General features: G+C 43.2%; 1 protein-coding gene across 3 annotated transcripts in view; it reads left to right on the top strand.

The window, feature by feature from the left end:
- The first annotated feature begins 12,717 nt into the window (after nucleotides 1-12,717).
- Nucleotides 12,718-17,947, top strand: part of GNB1L (G protein subunit beta 1 like) — a 43,822-nt gene continuing 38,592 nt past the window's right edge. The window contains exon 1 of one of the 3 annotated variants that reach the window (XM_074887792.1): nucleotides 12,718-12,848. The gene's annotated coding sequence lies outside the window, so the exon portion shown is untranslated. Of the gene's footprint in view, nucleotides 12,849-13,246; nucleotides 13,402-17,947 lie in introns of those variants that run through there. The other 2 variants (XM_074887791.1, XM_074887790.1) reach the window with 2 other exon arrangements.

Genomic DNA, 17,947 nt, shown 5'->3' with positions numbered 1-17,947 from the left:
GCTTGAGGACCTCCAGTGCTCCTTTCCATTGCAACTTCAGCTCTACCAGTGTAAGTAATGAAACAGTCCAAAGAGAGTTCTAAAGAACCATCTGAGAAGATTCTTCTACAATGCTGACAGATGTTTTACTCAGTGGAGAAGATCTCTTCCTGGGAACTGCTGGCCCTCTATCCAAGGTGAGATTGCCTTGATTCAGCTCCATTTAAGCACAGCTGTACCATAAAAATCTATGGTTCAGCAGAAGTAAGGCATCTAATTTATTTTGCCTGTACTATGACACTTAGGATGGGACACATGCACAAAGCCTGACAAGTCTTTGTGAAGTGAGACTTGTTGTACCAAGGCCTTGTACACATCTGTGGTAGGTAGTATCTACAAGTGGTCAGTTAAGCCTACCTAGACCATACCACGGTGACATAACTGGAATTGTGCTTCTCTCCCCTAGACCTCCTAAAAAGACAATGGAGGGAAATAAGCACTTCCGCATGCTGGTTTGGATCTCACATAGGCTATGAAGGGAGCATGCAGTTCTCGCATCCCAGTAGGATGAACCTGAGCCTTGGATAAGTATTTGCAGTGACATTTTTGTGCCAGTGGGGCAGTCTAAGACAAATGAATAAACAAACAGTTCTCTCTTCCCATCTTCACCCTGCAAAAACATAAGGGAAAAAACTCTCACACCTTTTGTTAGGATGTCAGTGCCAGAGGAAAGACACCAGCAGTTATTCCATTCAAATGTCCAGTTTTTCTTTCCAATTGTTTCTCTGGATTCCTTTTTTATTTTTTTCCCCTCTTCAGCTGGTTGAGCAATGGCCTGTTCTTATGAAACAAGTTTTCAGCTTCACAATGGTCCTGACTTCTCATTGTTTGAAAGGCAAGAGGGTCACTCAAAGTAAACTCTCTCGTGCTAGATAGTGTTTTTCCACATGGAAATGTTGGGGGGCCACTCTGTGCTGTCAGCCCAGAAAGGCCAGAAGATGCCTTTAGAATCCCAGGTGCCTCTGTGTTTGTTTTCTAATGTTATTGCATATACAATATCATTAATATTATGTCCAAAGCTTGTCTTTTTAAACAGAGTCAACACATCTAACCTATTAGTCAGCCACAGGGAAAAAGGAAAGGATTAAGTCAACACTATAAGGAATTAACCCTTTCCATTGCCAGAGAACAAATCAAAGATGGTAGGACCTCCTTAAATTGCAAAAGGGACTTGATTTCTCTTACGAAGTAGTGGAAATAATTCCTCTCACTTTGGCACTCAGATGTAAAATGCAACAGCCTGTGTCCTGCAGGAATCAGGAAAGAATAGTGACTTACAAGACATCATTCTCTTTCCCATGGTACAGCCATTGAAGGGCAGGAAATTTCCCTCCCACCCACCTTTTTCTTTTTTTTTTTGAATCTCCATTTCCCTGTGGGCTGCCTCAGGTACTGGGCTAGGCTTGGCATGTAGACACAATTAGAAATATAGGCGAGACTATATGGAGCAAAGTGTCCAAGTGCTGAGTGAGTGCCCAATGGGCCGTAGCAAAATGCACAACCAAGTCAAAAAAAAATGGAAAATATTTCATAAAATTCATCTTTGCATCCCTTTTTCCTCTCTTGATATATGGCCCCTTATTCACAGCTGCCCAGGCCCCGGCCCGCATGTAAATATGTCAGTGCACCAATGAGACGGAACATGGTCGCAGAAATGCCGGCGGCTGTTCCCAGATAAAACGCTGAGCTGGAGCCGAGGCGTTTATTGTAAATAAAGATCAAGGCAAAGCAGCAACATTTCTGTTCGACTCAAGCCTGCCAAGGTTGCTAGTCCAGCTCCTTTCATGACTACCATATGTCCACATGGATTTCCCCTTCCAGAAAGTGACATGTTACTCTTCTGACAGCTCTGTAGCCATTGCAAGTTCCTCGATGCTTTCCATGTGTTGCTTTACAATAACCTGGAAACACTGGTGGCAGCTGGGGCAGTGGGTGCATGTGTGGGCATGGAGGGCAGAGGTAAACTTCCAACCGTTCAGCTCTAATACTGCTGTACCTTAACAGTAACTTTGCAGGGCCAGGGTCACATTAATGCTTTTTTTGTTCTGCTCAGTAGAGGGCACTGGATCCTATAAATAGGAATTTATACAGTGAAGCACAAAGGGCCTGATAGCTTTAGCAGATGGACTATTCTTTTTTGCTCTGGATACTGGTGGTGTGGAAGAGAAGTCTGTGGCTCTGTCTGCTGCATGACGATTGACCGAGAGACAACCATGGCATGTGTTAGCAGGTGATAAACTCGTGTCTTTTACGTATATTTTTTTATTTTAATTAAAATGGTAGCCACATAAATTGGTCATCTGGAAATCAGGTTGGCTAAAGTACTACCATCTGGCATCCTTCTGAACAGCAACACCAGCCAGTTGGCACAACAGTGGGGAGATGCAAGCACCTACAAACTAGAGGCTGAACAGTGAGGCTGGAATGGAAACTAGTTGAATTGTGCAGGCTTGTTCCTGCAGTCCACAATGGAACTATAGGAGTGGTCTGAGAGGAGTTGGCTGAATCGGGGAGTTTAGCCTTCTTTGTAGCCCTTGATCTAAAGTCCCCACAATTTCACTACAAAGTTATTATTTTTTCCAATTAGTTTGTCTTGTTCTCAGCAATACCCACAAAGAACACACTGTCAGTCTGCTCCACTCTCCCTCTTTCATTGCTGAGTTCCCTTTGCTGTGTTCTGGGGTTTGAATTTTCCTCACTCATGGCTCAGATGAGCTGTAAGCCAAAGGGACTAACAAAAAATAGTAGGAATGTAGTTTTTTCAGATGGTTTTTTAAGTTTAGATGGATCTTGTGCATGTATGTTGTAATATAATTCTTTTAATAATAAAAGTTTTAATGCTAATAAAGAACATATATTAAAAAAACTTCCTAAGCCTTCATCTGGCGCTAGTCTAGTATGTTGAAGATTTGGCACAATTTACTCATATAATTCAAGAATAAGAACTTAAATTATTCATTCTCCACACTGACAGATACTGACCTAAGTTCTTGAGCTGACCTCGGATGCTTCACTTTAGATGACAGCTCCAAATGCAAGAAAATTGAATACTACCACAATATATGCTTTAGCTCTGCTGAAGAAAACTGCAAGGCGATGGTGTTTCCCAAAAAGCAGCTACTTAGTTATTGAGGGTTTTATACTTCTATAGCAACACATCTCACCACACCCTAGCAATTGCCAGACCCAAACTAGAGGTTAAATGTGCTGGAAAAGGTGGCAGTAGCTTCCAGCATTTGCTGATTCCCAAGCTTAGCGGGACTCGGGCATGCCTGCCTTGCATAGCAGCAAGATAAGTCTCCAAGCTGGGAGAAGGGAGCAGCTTTTCTTTCACACACCCTCTCTCACAAGTCTGAGCTCCTGCCTTTACCTTGGCAATGCAACATATGGTTCAAGAGCTGCCCATGCGCCACAGGTGGCTGGCCCTTGGCCTGTAGTGCTGTGCTGCTGTTCCCATTTAAATCAGATAGAAGCCATGACTGCTAAGGGTTGTGGTTTTGGGTTTTTTATTAAATAGGTCAGCAGGCCCTAACAGTTGGCAGCCATCTCCAATCTGGGAGCTGTGTGATGAAAAGCCCTATTATGGCAGGCTCCAGTGTATCTTTTTATCTGTCCTACTTGGTACGGCATGTTCCAGGTGGAGACTGGCAGGATGCTAGTGCTAAACCCTGCCCTGCTGCCATTCCCTAGTGACAGCAGCACTATCCTGGCTCCTCGTCCCATGTTCAGATCCCAGCTTCCTTTCACTGCCCTGGAAACTACTGCTCCCATCATAGTTCTTTGGTATGCGGAGACTTCCTGACTTGGGCATGTTATTCTGGGAGGGGAGATCAATCCCTTTTAACTCCTTTGCAAACAGATGTGCTCTTGAGGTGGTTCCTATAGTCTGTATTAGGCTAAACGTAGTCTGCATTTTGTAACCAACTTCACCTTCCACTGCAGAAGCCTGATGCTGTACCTTTATTTCTGGTACTGTAAATCATTATTCTGTAACACCACTCAGTAGAGAAGTAGGTAGATGATAAACTTGGCCATAAATTGGTTCAGTAGCAATTTCCCTTAGCAGTTTTAAAGTGAGATTTATTTTTTATTTTTAACAGTTCCTTAACAGGTTAATGGGGTACACGGACAGACAACTTCTGCTTTATCCCCTGCAGCCCTGACAATTTGAGGTGTTGCCTGGCTCAGCTCCTAGATGTGAGAGGAAGAAATAACTTGCATCTCTCCCAAGTGATTTCCTGATGCTCACTGGTGGAGAACAGACATGAATCACTCCAGAAGGTACTGCTGAGTGCTCCCAGGTGTCTGATCTGCCAAGCAAGCTTGGTAGCAACAGCTCCCATAAGATTTCCTTCTCCTGAGAAGAGGCTGGTGTCAGCCCCAGCTAACTCTCAGAGGCCTGACATCAAACTGTGTAGACTTTTGTTAGAAGCTGACTGAAAACGTGGTGCTGTTATTATCTGACACTGGCTGAAACAAAAGCCAAATGTTGATGAATGTCTGATCCTAAAAGTAAACAGTTTGATTTTTTTTTCTTTGCAAGTCAGGGGCCCTCTAGGGTTTTATCTGATTTTGGCAATCTCCTGCACATTTTGGGGCCTGGAGCATGGTTTTAATTGTTACATCACAAAAGTTGCCAAATAATGTTGAATGCTCCTTAAAAACTCTCTCAATTTTATGGAACTTCTCAACGGCTTGACTAATACAATAATTACTGGAACTCGGCTATGTTGCCTAGTGGCAAATGGAATTTTTTCATAATGATGCTGTCTGTCGTTAATAGCAGGATTTGTTCTTTCTCTCAGCGGGAGAGAGGCCAGAAAGCCATGGTATCTGTCTTTTTTAATGACAGCCAACAGCAAACGGATAAAATAATCAATTATATCTACAGATAGGTAGATAAAGTATAATTTATCATGTCAAAAACAAAAATGTCTTTAATTGGGCTGTTAATCATTTTGTAATTTTAACTAAAGAGATGGAGGCTCTACTTTGTGCTCAGACATCACTAATATTTCATACAACATTATTATTAAAGCTATAATAAGATCAGCTAGTGTTTACCACTAACTGCCAAAATATAAAATGCAATTTCTGCTCTCATTAGCTGAAGCCTTTGCAGTTGTAAAGGGATGCCCTTCCTTTTTATTTTTCTCCTTCTAGAAAGGTCCAGGGGAAAAAAAGGGGGGGGGTTCAGCTGACTGATCAGCTGTAACAGCTTCTAGAATATGCTGATCTCTCTGTTTGATTAGGAATACTCATACTAGTTACCAACAAATGCATTACTGAAACAATTATTTTTTTTTATTACAGCAAAGCATATAAGCAGATTAGTATGACACAGCAAAAATTGGAAGTTGAGAGTTTTGATTTCTAGCTACACCTGCATTGTCTTGTGGGAAGCTAGGCAGATCATTTAATCCCTCCTATCTTGTTCTCCCCGTATGAGATAGCTGCCTCATCAGGCGGCTGTAGAGTATGTAAGTGTTGTAAGATTCCTGAAAATTTTTAATAAAGATGGCAAACATCTGGATGGATGGCTGCAATAGCAGCATCTCTGACAGCTAGCTCTTTGAGGAAGGAAATAGAAAGTTTATGGCTGGACCTAAATCTTCCCCATATTATAACTGAAAATGTCCTCACAATGCTGTCTCATTTCAGGATCAGTGAGGAATCATCTAGCAAAAAAATCTCACAGTACTGGGGTACTTTGGTTGTCTACTCTTTTTTTATTATTCCTACCAATGTCATGAGCAGATGCCCTGTGTGGGACCAGATCTCTATTTTACCTGTCAATTCTACATTTAAAAAATGCCAGCCATGCTAGGAAAAGAAATGTTGTGACTCTTGAGCACCCCTTTGCCTCCAATACTCTGGAATTACTTCCATGCTTCAGAAGTGTTTTGCAGAGGTAAATTATTCTCCATTCCTCTTAATTTGGTTTCCCTCTGAAAAGCTCTACCTGCCTTAAATCAAGAGCCAGCCTCTAGAGTACCTGTTTGGGAGCAGAACATGCACTTAACATTGTTTGGCAAGGGCAGATTTCACTTTCAGTGTTAAGGTGGGTGGTTTTGGCTATGGGTTTAATTTTATGTCCATAGTATCTCCCAGTGATGCATGTAATAGGGGCAGGGCTGCCCTTCCTGTAACTGGATCTTCCCTGAGAGTGGGGGAAATTTAGTGGATTGAGTGGGTCTTTTACAGGTCTAATGGCAGGATTGAGGCTGTATTCATACTCGGTAACAGGGAAGAGAGGCTCTGGGGCTGGCTTGCCCAAGCATAAATAAATTGGAGGTGCACGAATATTCAAAAAATTCCCAAAGAGTCACATTGCACAACTTAATGGGTCTGGTGCCTTCACCTGTGCCAATTTTATGTGACTCTTAACTCTGGCGTTAAATAAAAATGAGACTTGCTCTAATGACATCAACAGCCTGTGGTGAAGAAAATATGCTGCTACTTTGATACAGATCCCCTTTTAAGGAGGACACAGTAGACAGCCAAAGCTCTTTTTCCCATCTGTTAGGTGAATGTTACGATTCCCTGCTCAGAAGCATGCTCTCAACAACACTCCTCCACTTTCAGCGTTACACTAGATGATTTTTAATAAGAATATGGTTATCTGCTGCCCCTGGTTTTGCCGCCTTGATTTTACTCTCCTTCTCCATTACATGAAAGGATGGAAAAGGGGGACATGAGTTGGCTGGGGGAGGGGAGCAAATAACATGGGGAGGGTGTTAAATGAAACAGCTGTTATGTGTGAAGTATCTGCTTTCTAATTGCTTCTGTTGGAATTCAGGGGGAAAAGGCAGTGGCTACACTTAATTAATAAGGCAGGACTCACATAAACTCCAGCTGTGAGCAGAGGACTGGCCTTTAAAGGATAAGCTGAGGAGGTGGGGCAGAGAGTTTGATTTCCTTGCACTAAATCCCATCACATGCTGCTGGTAGTGTGTGTGTTCACATAAGCCTTTTGGTTGGTCTGTCTGAACCAGACATGAGGTATCTGTTGCTGTCCACCCCAAGAAAAATGATCTGTCCGCAGAAATCAAGGGTGTGAGGCTGTATTTCAAGCTAGGGTGAAACCAGTGTGTTTTCACTCCAGTTTGGAATCCCTGAAAAGCAGGGGGTGCTTGGATCAAAGGTTTTTGTTCAGACTTAACAAAAGCATGGGCTTTTGCAGCTGGACCCAGATACAGGTTTGCCCCCTTGGTCCTCTTTTCTGAGATGCCTAGTTTCAGAGGGTTTGCCATCCTGTCAGCATCTCTCTCATCTGGGCTCAGCATCAGGAGCTTTGCTGCAAGGGTAGCACTGGTGGGGTGGTTGTGCAGCTGATGCCTCCAGACCATGTCCAAAGGCCATTTTCCAATGATCCCTTTCAGGAGAACAATGTCCAGTTCATTTCTTTTTTTGAGAAGGGCTCAAAAAGATCATCAGGAATTTCCCTGAGTTATAGACAATGCCCCTAAAACCCCCATGAAAATGTGAATGTCACACTGCTGTAGGATGACCCCCACCACCAGTGCAAGGTCTTCCCAGTCAGAGCACAGCAGTACTCGGGTCTGTGCTGAGACCACAGTCATCTTCCACTTCCCATGGGATGGCATCTCTGGATCTCAAAGCTTGTTGTCGAAGTGTGTTACACTAGGAAACAGTGGAATCTGAAAAAAAGGTGAAGGGGATGTTTCCATGTAGTTAAGAGCCTGTTTTTCCTCACTGGCTGTAGAGGGAAGTGAGCTTCCTGCTTAAGGTGAGGTGTCATTTGCTGGATGGAAACCTTTGTGTCCCAGCTGGCCAGCTCCTTTTGGTGCCACCGCTCAGGGCAGGTCTCTTCCAGTGTGATCGTTCTCCCTCCCAGGCCCTCTCCTTTCCTGGTGCCATGCTCCTGCCTTGCATCAGTCCTGACGCTCCTCAGATGAGTGCTAGGGTCAGCACAAGGGAGGGGACATGGCCATGTGGCTGCAAATGGGTTGGGAAAGGAGGAGCACACATTTTGGCACAGAGCGCCCAGCTGTGCGTTCTCACCGCACCCTTCCTCCCAGGCTGGAGCTGAGCAAGTCTCCATTTGATGTTGTCATGCCCCTTTTCTCCCCTCTCTCTGCTTGGGATGACCCACCCCCCTCCATGAGCTCAAAAAATGGAAGAACCCTTCAGATTTCTGGTCAGAGCTCTTTGTTGTTTTGAAAGATAAAATAATCCAAGGCTCAAGCATCCAGGAGGATTTTGGTGTTTCACTGCTCCTGATTTCAGTGACAGCTAGGCCTGGTGTGGGACTAAACACACAGATACATCAATAGCCCCAGTCCCTTGAGGTAGCTGCATGGAGCTGGACTTCCCACCCAGAGAGAAAAACAATTCTTGGGTGTTACAGCAGTTTCCAAGCAAGCAAGGTGGGGCCTCACTTTGCAGAGCTCTATAAACAGCAGCTCTTTGTCTCCTCCATTTCTCTTCACCCTGAACGTGTTGCTATTTTCAAAGGTCGGTTTCAAAGTGCTGATTCACAGCCACCAGCCGTATTGTTTTATCTGAGGAGATTAGGGCTGAGAATGTTGTGGTTTTGTAGTGAAAAGACTCCATTGGAAATAGCAGCATATTTGACATGAGACTGTTATTTATGCTCAAATAACCATCTCATTTAAGGATGAGGAGTCTTTTGTTTTTTTCTTTTCAAGTTTAGATCAATCATGTATGAAGACAAACTCCCACTCAGCCTCCCTTGGCCCCTAATACTTTCATTTCATTATTTTTCTGCTCATTATTTTATGATTTTGTCCTTGACTGGAACATTTCTCTCTTGTTCTTCCTTACATGCACCATTAAAGAGGGAAAGAACTTACATTTAAAACTCAAGCCTTGTGTAGCTCTTAAGCCATAAATAATGTTCTGTACAGATTCAAAGGTTATTAAATCCTTCTGGTTAGCCTCCCTCTTGAACAGCTCATCTGATTAGAGGGGACATATTCTTTTGAAACTTAACTATTTCTGTTTCACTTTTGCAAGCAGACATGAGAATACAGGATCTGGCTGTATACATTGCTGATCAGAAGACTTGCCATAGGAATGCAAAAAAGCTTGCCTGCAAGAGAACTGATGGCTGGTATGGAAAAAAAATACAGAGAAGCCCTATAATTCTGACATGTAGCCAACTTTCTAAATATAGGCAAGTCTACAACTGAAATAGAAGTCTGTCTATCTGGGGAGAGAAATGTATTCAAAAGACACTTTTCCGGAGAGGGCTGACAGGCACATAATCAGTGAAGGGAATGCTTTGGTATGAGGGAATAGTTATGCTCAGGTAGTAACTGATTTTGGACACTGTAGGAACTAACCCATTGGGCTCTGTGCATCACCTCCCCATAACTACGTATCTGGCTCTTTTTGATACCAGGGCCATGCATATAAAGCTCAGCTTTTCCCTACAAATGCAGCCAAAACACCTGCTGCAGTCTGCAGAGATCCTGAGACTATAGTGCTGAGCTGCTCTTCATTCTGCCTGATGAAATCTGCTCAGCTCAGACAGCACCTTAGGGGTACGGCCAGTTAGTCAGGCCTTGCCAGTATTACAAACTATTGAGCTGAGCACATAGAAGAAAAACATCCCTACTAGAGACAAAGACAGTGAAAAGTGCTGAAAAGCCTCACAGTAGACAGCCTACACAACGAAACTATCTCCTCCAATTAGTCCAGGGTCATCAAAGAGGCAAATGTCTCTGCCTCCTGGGCCAGACAGGGTGGTGTTTTAATAATAGGCATAAATCTTTTGTGCTTTTCTCGTCGTGACCTAGCATACTGTCAGGGCAATGCATACCCCAGAGAAGGAGTAGAATTTATGTGTACAATAAAACAATAGAGCTTCAGTGATATCAGCTGTTTGACGAACTTTAATATACATTTGCTATAAAATAGGCAGTGATTACCAGAATGTGATACCCAAATAAAAATCCATGATCCATTTGCACGACAGATCTTCAGTTTACTCACATTCATGTGAAAGAGACACATAAAAATGATACCCATGCTTAAAATCACTTAGAAGCAGTCTGAAAGACCCCACAGTTGCAAGTGATACTGCAGTACTTAGCTAATACTCATGTTTCGATGGCTTTGCCTTCATGATTCTTCCAGTGGTTCCTTTATGTTTTCTGGTATTTTGCCAAACACCTGTGAATCAGTGCACAACAAATATTCCTGCCATTTAATTTAGCCTTGCACAGAAAGGCTATATTAGGCCTGATGCAGACCTAATCCCAAACCTCTAAAGAGGTTTAAGGCACTCTGGTTTCACCTAATCCCGAAACCTAAACCAGAATCATTGAAAACCTCCATAACACCACAGGAATGGGCAAATAAAGGGTTTCCACTATGAAATTATTAAAAGGACACAGTGTATCTTTTGGATTTGAGACCTAAAGCTTTACCTAAGGAGCTTGGACTGTCCACAATAAAAGTGTTTATTTTGAAGATTGGAGGTTGAAAGGTTTATTTGACTAGAGGGCTGATTTCACCCCTCCCACCCAAAAAAAGAAGAGGGGTGATCCCCTAGAAGAGTGAAAATGGTAAAAGGGATGAACAAGTAACAAGGCAGAGGCAGCCCAGCAAAGCAGCCAAAGAAAATGAAGCCCAGGTTTCTGTTTAAGCCTCAGTCATGGCCCCCTGTGAGAAAGAGCAAGAACACAGCACCTGGTGCACAACTGCACTCTTGGTTTCTGAAGTTGCTCACAGCAAACATGTAGGAAAGAGTTATTTGTGATATAATATGTACATTGCTGCTGTTCAAAATGGAGAATCTGCTCTTCCGAGGTCTCTTATTGATGGGAGATAACATGTAAAAACGTGCACTCTAATGGAACTTTCAATTACGAATTGCATCCAACCGTAATAAATTTGATCTTGCATTAATTCATGTTAAATTAATTGGATTCTGTCATTCCTGAATTCTGGTAACCACCTTATCTTGCCATATAACTCATTATCTTTGTGTTGTGAAAGGGGTATTTCATTTTCAAGGCGACTGTAGGGAATATTAACTGTACCATATTCTAATAAACATTTAGCTCCTAACAAATTAAAGACCTGAAAGTATACTGCACATGTGGTTTCATTATGCATAGCATTTTATAGCGATGATCTGTTGTTCTAAATCTCTTAATTCAAATCATTTCGGCAAAACTTGTAGGGAAATACAGGGCTGTATTTGTGCATTATACAATACTGAAGGTATTTATCTGTTCTTAGGACATTCCTAATAATGAGGCATGGCCTCCTCAGTGTACTGTTTTCATAACCACTGAGTGCTGTTTAAGAGCTCTATAGAGCAAGGATTTAGGAATCAGTGTTCCTACTGATGAGAAGTTTGATGTCATTTGAGTAGAAAACCAAGCCACAGATTTACCATCACAAACTCTCAAAAAAATCTCCATGCCTTTGTTTGTATCAATAGAAGTGGAACAGAATAGCACTTATTTAACAGCACTATGGTACTCTAGGTGTAATTTAGCTTTGAGACTCTTTGGCTCCATAGGCAAAAATGGCAGGAAAACTGAAAAGCATTAGTTTTATGAGATACCAATCTTTCTGGCTGGAATGAGAGCAGTATAGCCTTCTGAGAAGCTACATAGTGACAAGCTTTTATCTCCTAGTCAGGTGACACAAGCAAATGATGGTTTATTTGCTTTCCTTGAGCAAGTCTTGGTGTAGCTGGAGAGCAACAGGGGGTTCTTAAGGGGGAAGCCTGTGCCTTTCTGCAGTGCTGTCCTGTGTACATGCCTGCGCTGAGCTTGCCATCACCTGTCTGAGGAGGGTGGATGGGTATGTTAGCAGGATACAATTCCAATCCCACATAGCAGCATTTTCGTTCTAGTAGCAACAATACATACTGGGTTAACTGTTGCCTGATCTCTAAAGAAGCTCTCCTGCTGGACTGCATCTGGAAAACTAAGTGTGGCTAGGTCACACTGAAAGACCTGCGCCCGTTTATCCCAGAACAAATCCCGATTGACAGCGGTTGCCTAAAGAGGCAAATGAATTCGGGAACACGATAACCCCGTGCTCAGCAGAGCTCCTGGCAAGTGAATGCTGTGCAAGCAGAGCGGAAGAGAGCCTAGAACACTGCCTAGGACGCACCCCCCTGATCAAACTTCCTAACGAACTATGGTGAATCACAAACTGATCAGTCACAAAGTGACTCGATGCTCGCTCGACGGCAGCAACAGCCTGACTGCAGCGCCCCAGCCAAGGCCTTCCCGGCTGGTTCACGCACTCCTGTCAGTGCCGCAGCTCTCCATCCGTCAGGCCTTGTCCCTCCCACGTCCTGCTGTTCGAGTCTGGCTCTACAAAGCAGCGACACGTTTCAAGCCTGGCCTGGCCCTGCCTCCCGGTGAAGGCAAGGGCCTCCCGGGTTACGGAGCGGACGGGCGCGAAGTCCCTCGCCGCCGTAGAACCCGCAGAGCTCGGCGGCTGCGCTGCCTCCCGCCGCCCTGGGGTGCCGTTGCCGGCAACACGAGCCTCCCTTACCGGCCAGATGCCCCCGTGGCTACTCGGGGGCCACCGAGGGCCCACAGGCTGCCGGGCTGGGCTCGCGCCGTGAGGGACCGCGAGCCGACAGCGCATGCGCGCCAACCTGCTTTCCCCCCCCCCCCCCCCCTCCCGTGACGTCATGAACGGCCCGCAGGCATCGCGCTGGCGCTCGGCGCTCCTCTGTGTTCGCCTGGCGCGCGGGAGGCAGCCTGAGGTACAGCGGAGGATCGCCGAGTCATCGCTGTCACGCCTCCTCTCCCCCCACAGCCCTCCCCCAGGCGGAGCAGCGCTCGGTGAGAGACAGCGGGGAGGAGGGGGGTGGGGGGACCCGCCCTGAGCCCCCGCCGCCACGGGGGGGTCCCGGCTCGGCCGCGGGGGAGGCGCGAGCAACGCCCGGAGGCGGCGGCGCTGGGAGGACGCGCCTGTCACCGGCGCGGCGGGGGGCGAGAAGGGGGGAGTGTGCGCGTGCGCAGGGGCGTCGCCGCGGCAACGGCGGGGCGCGCGCCGGCGGGACCGTTATCCCCCTCCCGCCTCGCGCCTCCTCACGGGCGGCAGCGACCGGCAGCGACCGGCGCCGCCCTGGGCGGGCTCGTCCCGGGGACCCCAGCCGGTTCCCGGCACCGGGAGGGGACTGAATGCTCGAGGGAGCTGAGTGTCCGTGGCTGGTGTGAGGCCTCTGCCAGAGGAAAGCAGTATTTTGGTTAGAGTCTGCATCTGCTGCGTGGCAGTTAGGCTGCTCTGAAGCCGTTTGCCTGGAGAGTCGCTGTGCAAGGTCTCTTTGGCAGCTGTAGCGCTAGTGCCTTGTGCTTTGAGTTCAGAATACACCCGATCAAGTATTTAATATCGGTGAGCCATAAATACCAAACCTAGTTGTAATGGAGCTTACAATTCTAATGTATTTAATTTTACAACTCTTCCATAATAATCCCAGTGCTTTGCTTTTATGACCAACAGAAATGAGTGTTTTTAAGGTATTTAAAAAGTAAGCGATAGTGAACAAGCTTACATAAACACTGCTTGAGCAGGGCAAGGTGAGGCGGGGAACTGCATTTACTGAATATTGAACCCAGTTCTGTCCATGGCGTGCACAGCCCCAGCTGGGTCAGTGCCTGCTCTGTGCCTTCCCCCACCGTCGGTAGAATTGTAACGGCAGTCCTCAAAAAGGCTTGTTGAGGAGTCATTTTTAAGCGCTTCAATACCCTTCAGTTGAAAACACTTACAAAAGTAACTGTAGTATTGTTAATAATACACATAGTAATATGAAAAAGTAATACTGTATTTATCAACTGGATAAAGCTCTGGTCAGCCTGGTCTGGCCTCATAGCTGACCCTGCTTTGAGCTGGAGATCAGACTGCACACCTCCTGAGGTCCCTTTCATCCAGAGTGATTCTGTGATGGTTTAATTAATACACCGTAATTTCATAATGCAAACTTCAGATATAGCCTACAGAAATCCAGAAAACTAGCCTCATTTGAACAGAATGACTCGAATCCCTAGGTCTTTACTTTGATTACTATCAGAAAATGAAGGAAATTTTGCCTTAATGGATTTTTCACAGATCGATTCATTGAAGGGGAAAGGAAAAGGTCAACGCCGCTCATCTGTCTTCCCACGGTACATAACCTGGGTGTGCGGCTCCTCATTCACGGAGGGGCAGCACCGGCGTTTTCAGTTTTCGGGTAGCGGGGTAGAGTTGCTTTTGCTCCCTCTACTGTCAGTCTGACCCGGCAGCGGAGCATTGCACGGTCAGCAAGTGTGAGAGACGTAGTCTGTGTTACAGATATTTTCAGCACGGTCGCTTTGTTTGGTGTGTAGCAATTTATGGACCTAGCTGGCATTCTGAATGTAATCTTGCAGTGTTTGGATGACATCTGCATATATCTGACATTTGGATTCTTCTACTGTATGCTTTTCTTCTCAGTAGTACTGGTTATTTGAAATGAAGAAAATTCTTATACAGACCCTTTATATGCCACTTTACAGTAGAAAGTAATCTAATGTCCAGATTCAGTAGCTTCATTTTTAAATGAACAAGGTAAAAAACAGGCATGGTGTGTACTATGGTAAAAATAGAGGACACGAGAAATCTGTAACTTTTACTCTTTCTCTGGGAGTCGTTTTGAAGAGCACTTCTCCATGCTTTTTAGCACAGTCTCTTTGTGACCTGTCATTCTTTCAAAGCTCCTTCCACCAACCTCCAATTTTAGTAGCATTTCTGTGAGGCTTTTAGAGGGGGGTCCGTGACTGGGAAGTGTTTCATTAATAATTTGTCCTGTCTGCATAAGTTACATGGAGTATAGACATTTTATTTATTTTTAACTAAATTACTACATTTTAAAGGAACTACTGGAGTAACTACTTCTTGTTTTTTAATGATTCCTATTAACACTTTTATTGATTTACAGGTAAACTAGTTTTTTCTTGTTGTAAAAATACCCCGTGATCAGGAAATCCAACTGTTTGTTCTGGCTTGGATGCATCATTATCAGTTATAAAGATTCTGCAGATGGAAATTATGTTGGTGCATGCACTGGAATAAATGCCAGTTTCTAATATCAGATAGTCTGGTTTTGGTTAATTGGTGTAGAGACTTATCTTTAAGCATTAGAATATTAGAATCATAACATATTAGCAAGCATACCTGTTGACTAAATATGTTATGCCCTTTCTGACCATGTTGACCATTTTAGAATACTGTGAGTTTCTTTTTGCAAAGAAACACTAAACTACTGACCCACCTATGTTCTTACATTCCAAAAAGACAATTCTTTTTCCTATCACATAGCATGTCAGTCTGTATTATGTTTTGTGTTTGCATACCTTTTATTTTTAATTTGAGTACTATTTCTCTGCAAGCTCAGCCATAACAATGTACTATTTCATTGGAACAGTAAGAACTGTAAACCAGTTGTCGCTAATTAGCTAATATGGGAGATTTAACGCTGAAGATTCTGGTTTTCCAAGATTATACTGTATAAAGCACTGTCTTCATTGGTGAGAAGTTTACTATGACTACTCTTCTGTAATAAATTCCTTTGTTGTAGCTACCTTGGATTATAGACGTATTTTGGTGAATTTTCAGGGATTGTGAAGACAAACTTGATTAAAAAAAAAAAGGTTGATCTTTCTCTTTTGAACACCTCTTCAGAGTTGTAATGCTGATATATTACTTTTGTAGAAACTTGAAACCTCAGCACAGTATTACATGTTTGTGTGTATGTCTTTATAAGGAAAAAAGGTAAGTTTAGTAGTGGTAAGTGTTTTGATCCCAAAAATATCTGTGTGGATAGATTTATGCTTTTTTTGTAAGAGTGCTGTGTGACTGCACTAGAATATACTTGGTAGTACAAATGAAGGGTTTCAAATTAGTAATAACTTGAAAACTACTTCAGCTACTGGGGTTTTTTTTCCAAATTATTGGTCTCTGTGGAGCAGTAAAAGTGATCACAAAGCAATGAGAAAGAAATACATCTACAAAAAACCTGCACAATTTCTGCCCAAGCAAGCCAGCTTCCTTTTCAGCTCTGTGCTGGCACAGTTGTATGTTAAAAAGTGGAATTTTTTTGCTGTTCATAAGCAATAAAAATAATTTCACAACTGTAGTGAATGCATTTCCTATGGTACATTTTAATTATATGCAGCTAATGATGGCATAGCTCGTCATTTCAAAAATTGTTTCAGTGGCATTTATGACTTGGTGTAAACACTCATATGTCATAGGATTATTTGAAAGAACTGGAACTTTGAGAGATGTCGGGTTTGCTGTGTTGAGAAAAGTGGCTCATTAAACAATAGGTGCTAGTTATCAAGAGTAGATTGTAGAGCATGTTTAGGCTACAAATATTAGAGTCAACAGATTTACTTAAAAAAAGAGGTATTACTGGATGTCATTTTAAAAGGCATATATTAGCCTTGAAAGTTTCCAGACCACTAAACTGGCGAATCCAGGCCATGATTCAGAAGCATTTAAAATATGAATCAGTCTCTTCTGCATCTCAAAAGTGAAAGTTATAGGGGAAAGCACCTTTTCTATAAATGGATTTACCAGCACAGGTCTTTAGAATTGTAGTATCATGCTGTAAGCAAATTAGGAGTCTTAGGAGCAAAAAATCTTTTAGTCAGCAAATTTTCTCTTTCATGATTTATTTTTAAAGGTCAGAAGGTGACCGTTACAGTCAAAAAATAGTAATTTGTACAGGAAAACCTTCCCAGATGAGATGCAACCCTCTACTAAACCTCTGAGTACGCAGCCTAAGTTTCCCAGAGCTGCTGGGTGACTGTTGGGTGTAAGGTAAAGCTGAGCAAGAACTATTTAAAAAGAAACATAGACTAATGTTTAGTTTGCCTTTTTTTTTTTTTTTTTTTTTTTTAGTTATTCCATAGTTTTCCAGTAGAAGCTAAATTTCTTTCACTTAGGGGAGGGAAGGATTCTGCTTTAAAACATACCAGATAGGAATCTTAGGATAGACTTTTTGCACTCGGACAGCTGGAGCAGCTGTAGATTCCCCACTGAAATGAAAATGCTACAATTCAAGATTTAGAAAGGTAAAAAGTGTGACCAGAGCATTAAATAGAAGGGCCATATGATACCAAAATTAAGCTCTGTGTTTATTATAAAGAAAATCCTAGTTGTAGAAGGGAAAAAAATGAACTTGTTCCACCACTTTCTTTTTTCCTCAGGAGAAAACACAGAATATATCCTAGGTAATAAATCTGTTTTATGGCTCACATGAGAAAGGGTGGAGAAACTCCCGTTATTTTCTTCCCAGAAATTGAAATACACATGAGCTAACATGGGAGACACTGGGATTTTCATCCAACAAATGCACAGCTGGCTTCTGCTTTTATTATTTTTCTAAGCCTAATAATTTTTCATTTGATTAGCTGGTGGCTGACAAAACTATCACTTGCTCAGTGTTTTGTATATTTAGTAGAGTAGGTGTGATGCGAAAAAGATATTGTAATACGTACCCAGAAGCATAGCTCAACTTGTTCAGTTGATGAGACATTTCTACTTGCCTCTCCTTATATTGCAAGTTTCTATCATCAGGATTTGAGTTTGGATATCAAGAAAGTAACTTCTTGAGAATTAGAAACAGAATTGTGTAAGCATTTGAGGATTATTTTTTTTTAGTTTACATTGTAGAATTGCATGATGCTCTACACATATAAATAAATTGCCAGGAATCAGTTGGCAGTCTACAGAGCCAGTTTTGCCATAAGAAAGTGGTGAGACTGAGGGCAAACAGTCCTAGTTAGTGTTAGGAGGTGGGAGAGGTAGAGCTGCAAACAAGATATATCAAGGATTTGAAGTGTACACAGGGTACACAAGGTAGTTCACCCTATGGAGAAGACCCGTGGACACACTTAATGTGGAAAAAAAAAAAACC

This window comes from Strix uralensis, chromosome 17 (genome assembly GCF_047716275.1).
Source record: "Strix uralensis isolate ZFMK-TIS-50842 chromosome 17, bStrUra1, whole genome shotgun sequence".
NCBI classification, from domain to species: Eukaryota; Metazoa; Chordata; class Aves; order Strigiformes; family Strigidae; genus Strix; species Strix uralensis.
The sequence above is the reverse complement of the archived record's forward strand: the minus strand, read 5'-3'. Positions and strand labels throughout refer to the sequence as shown.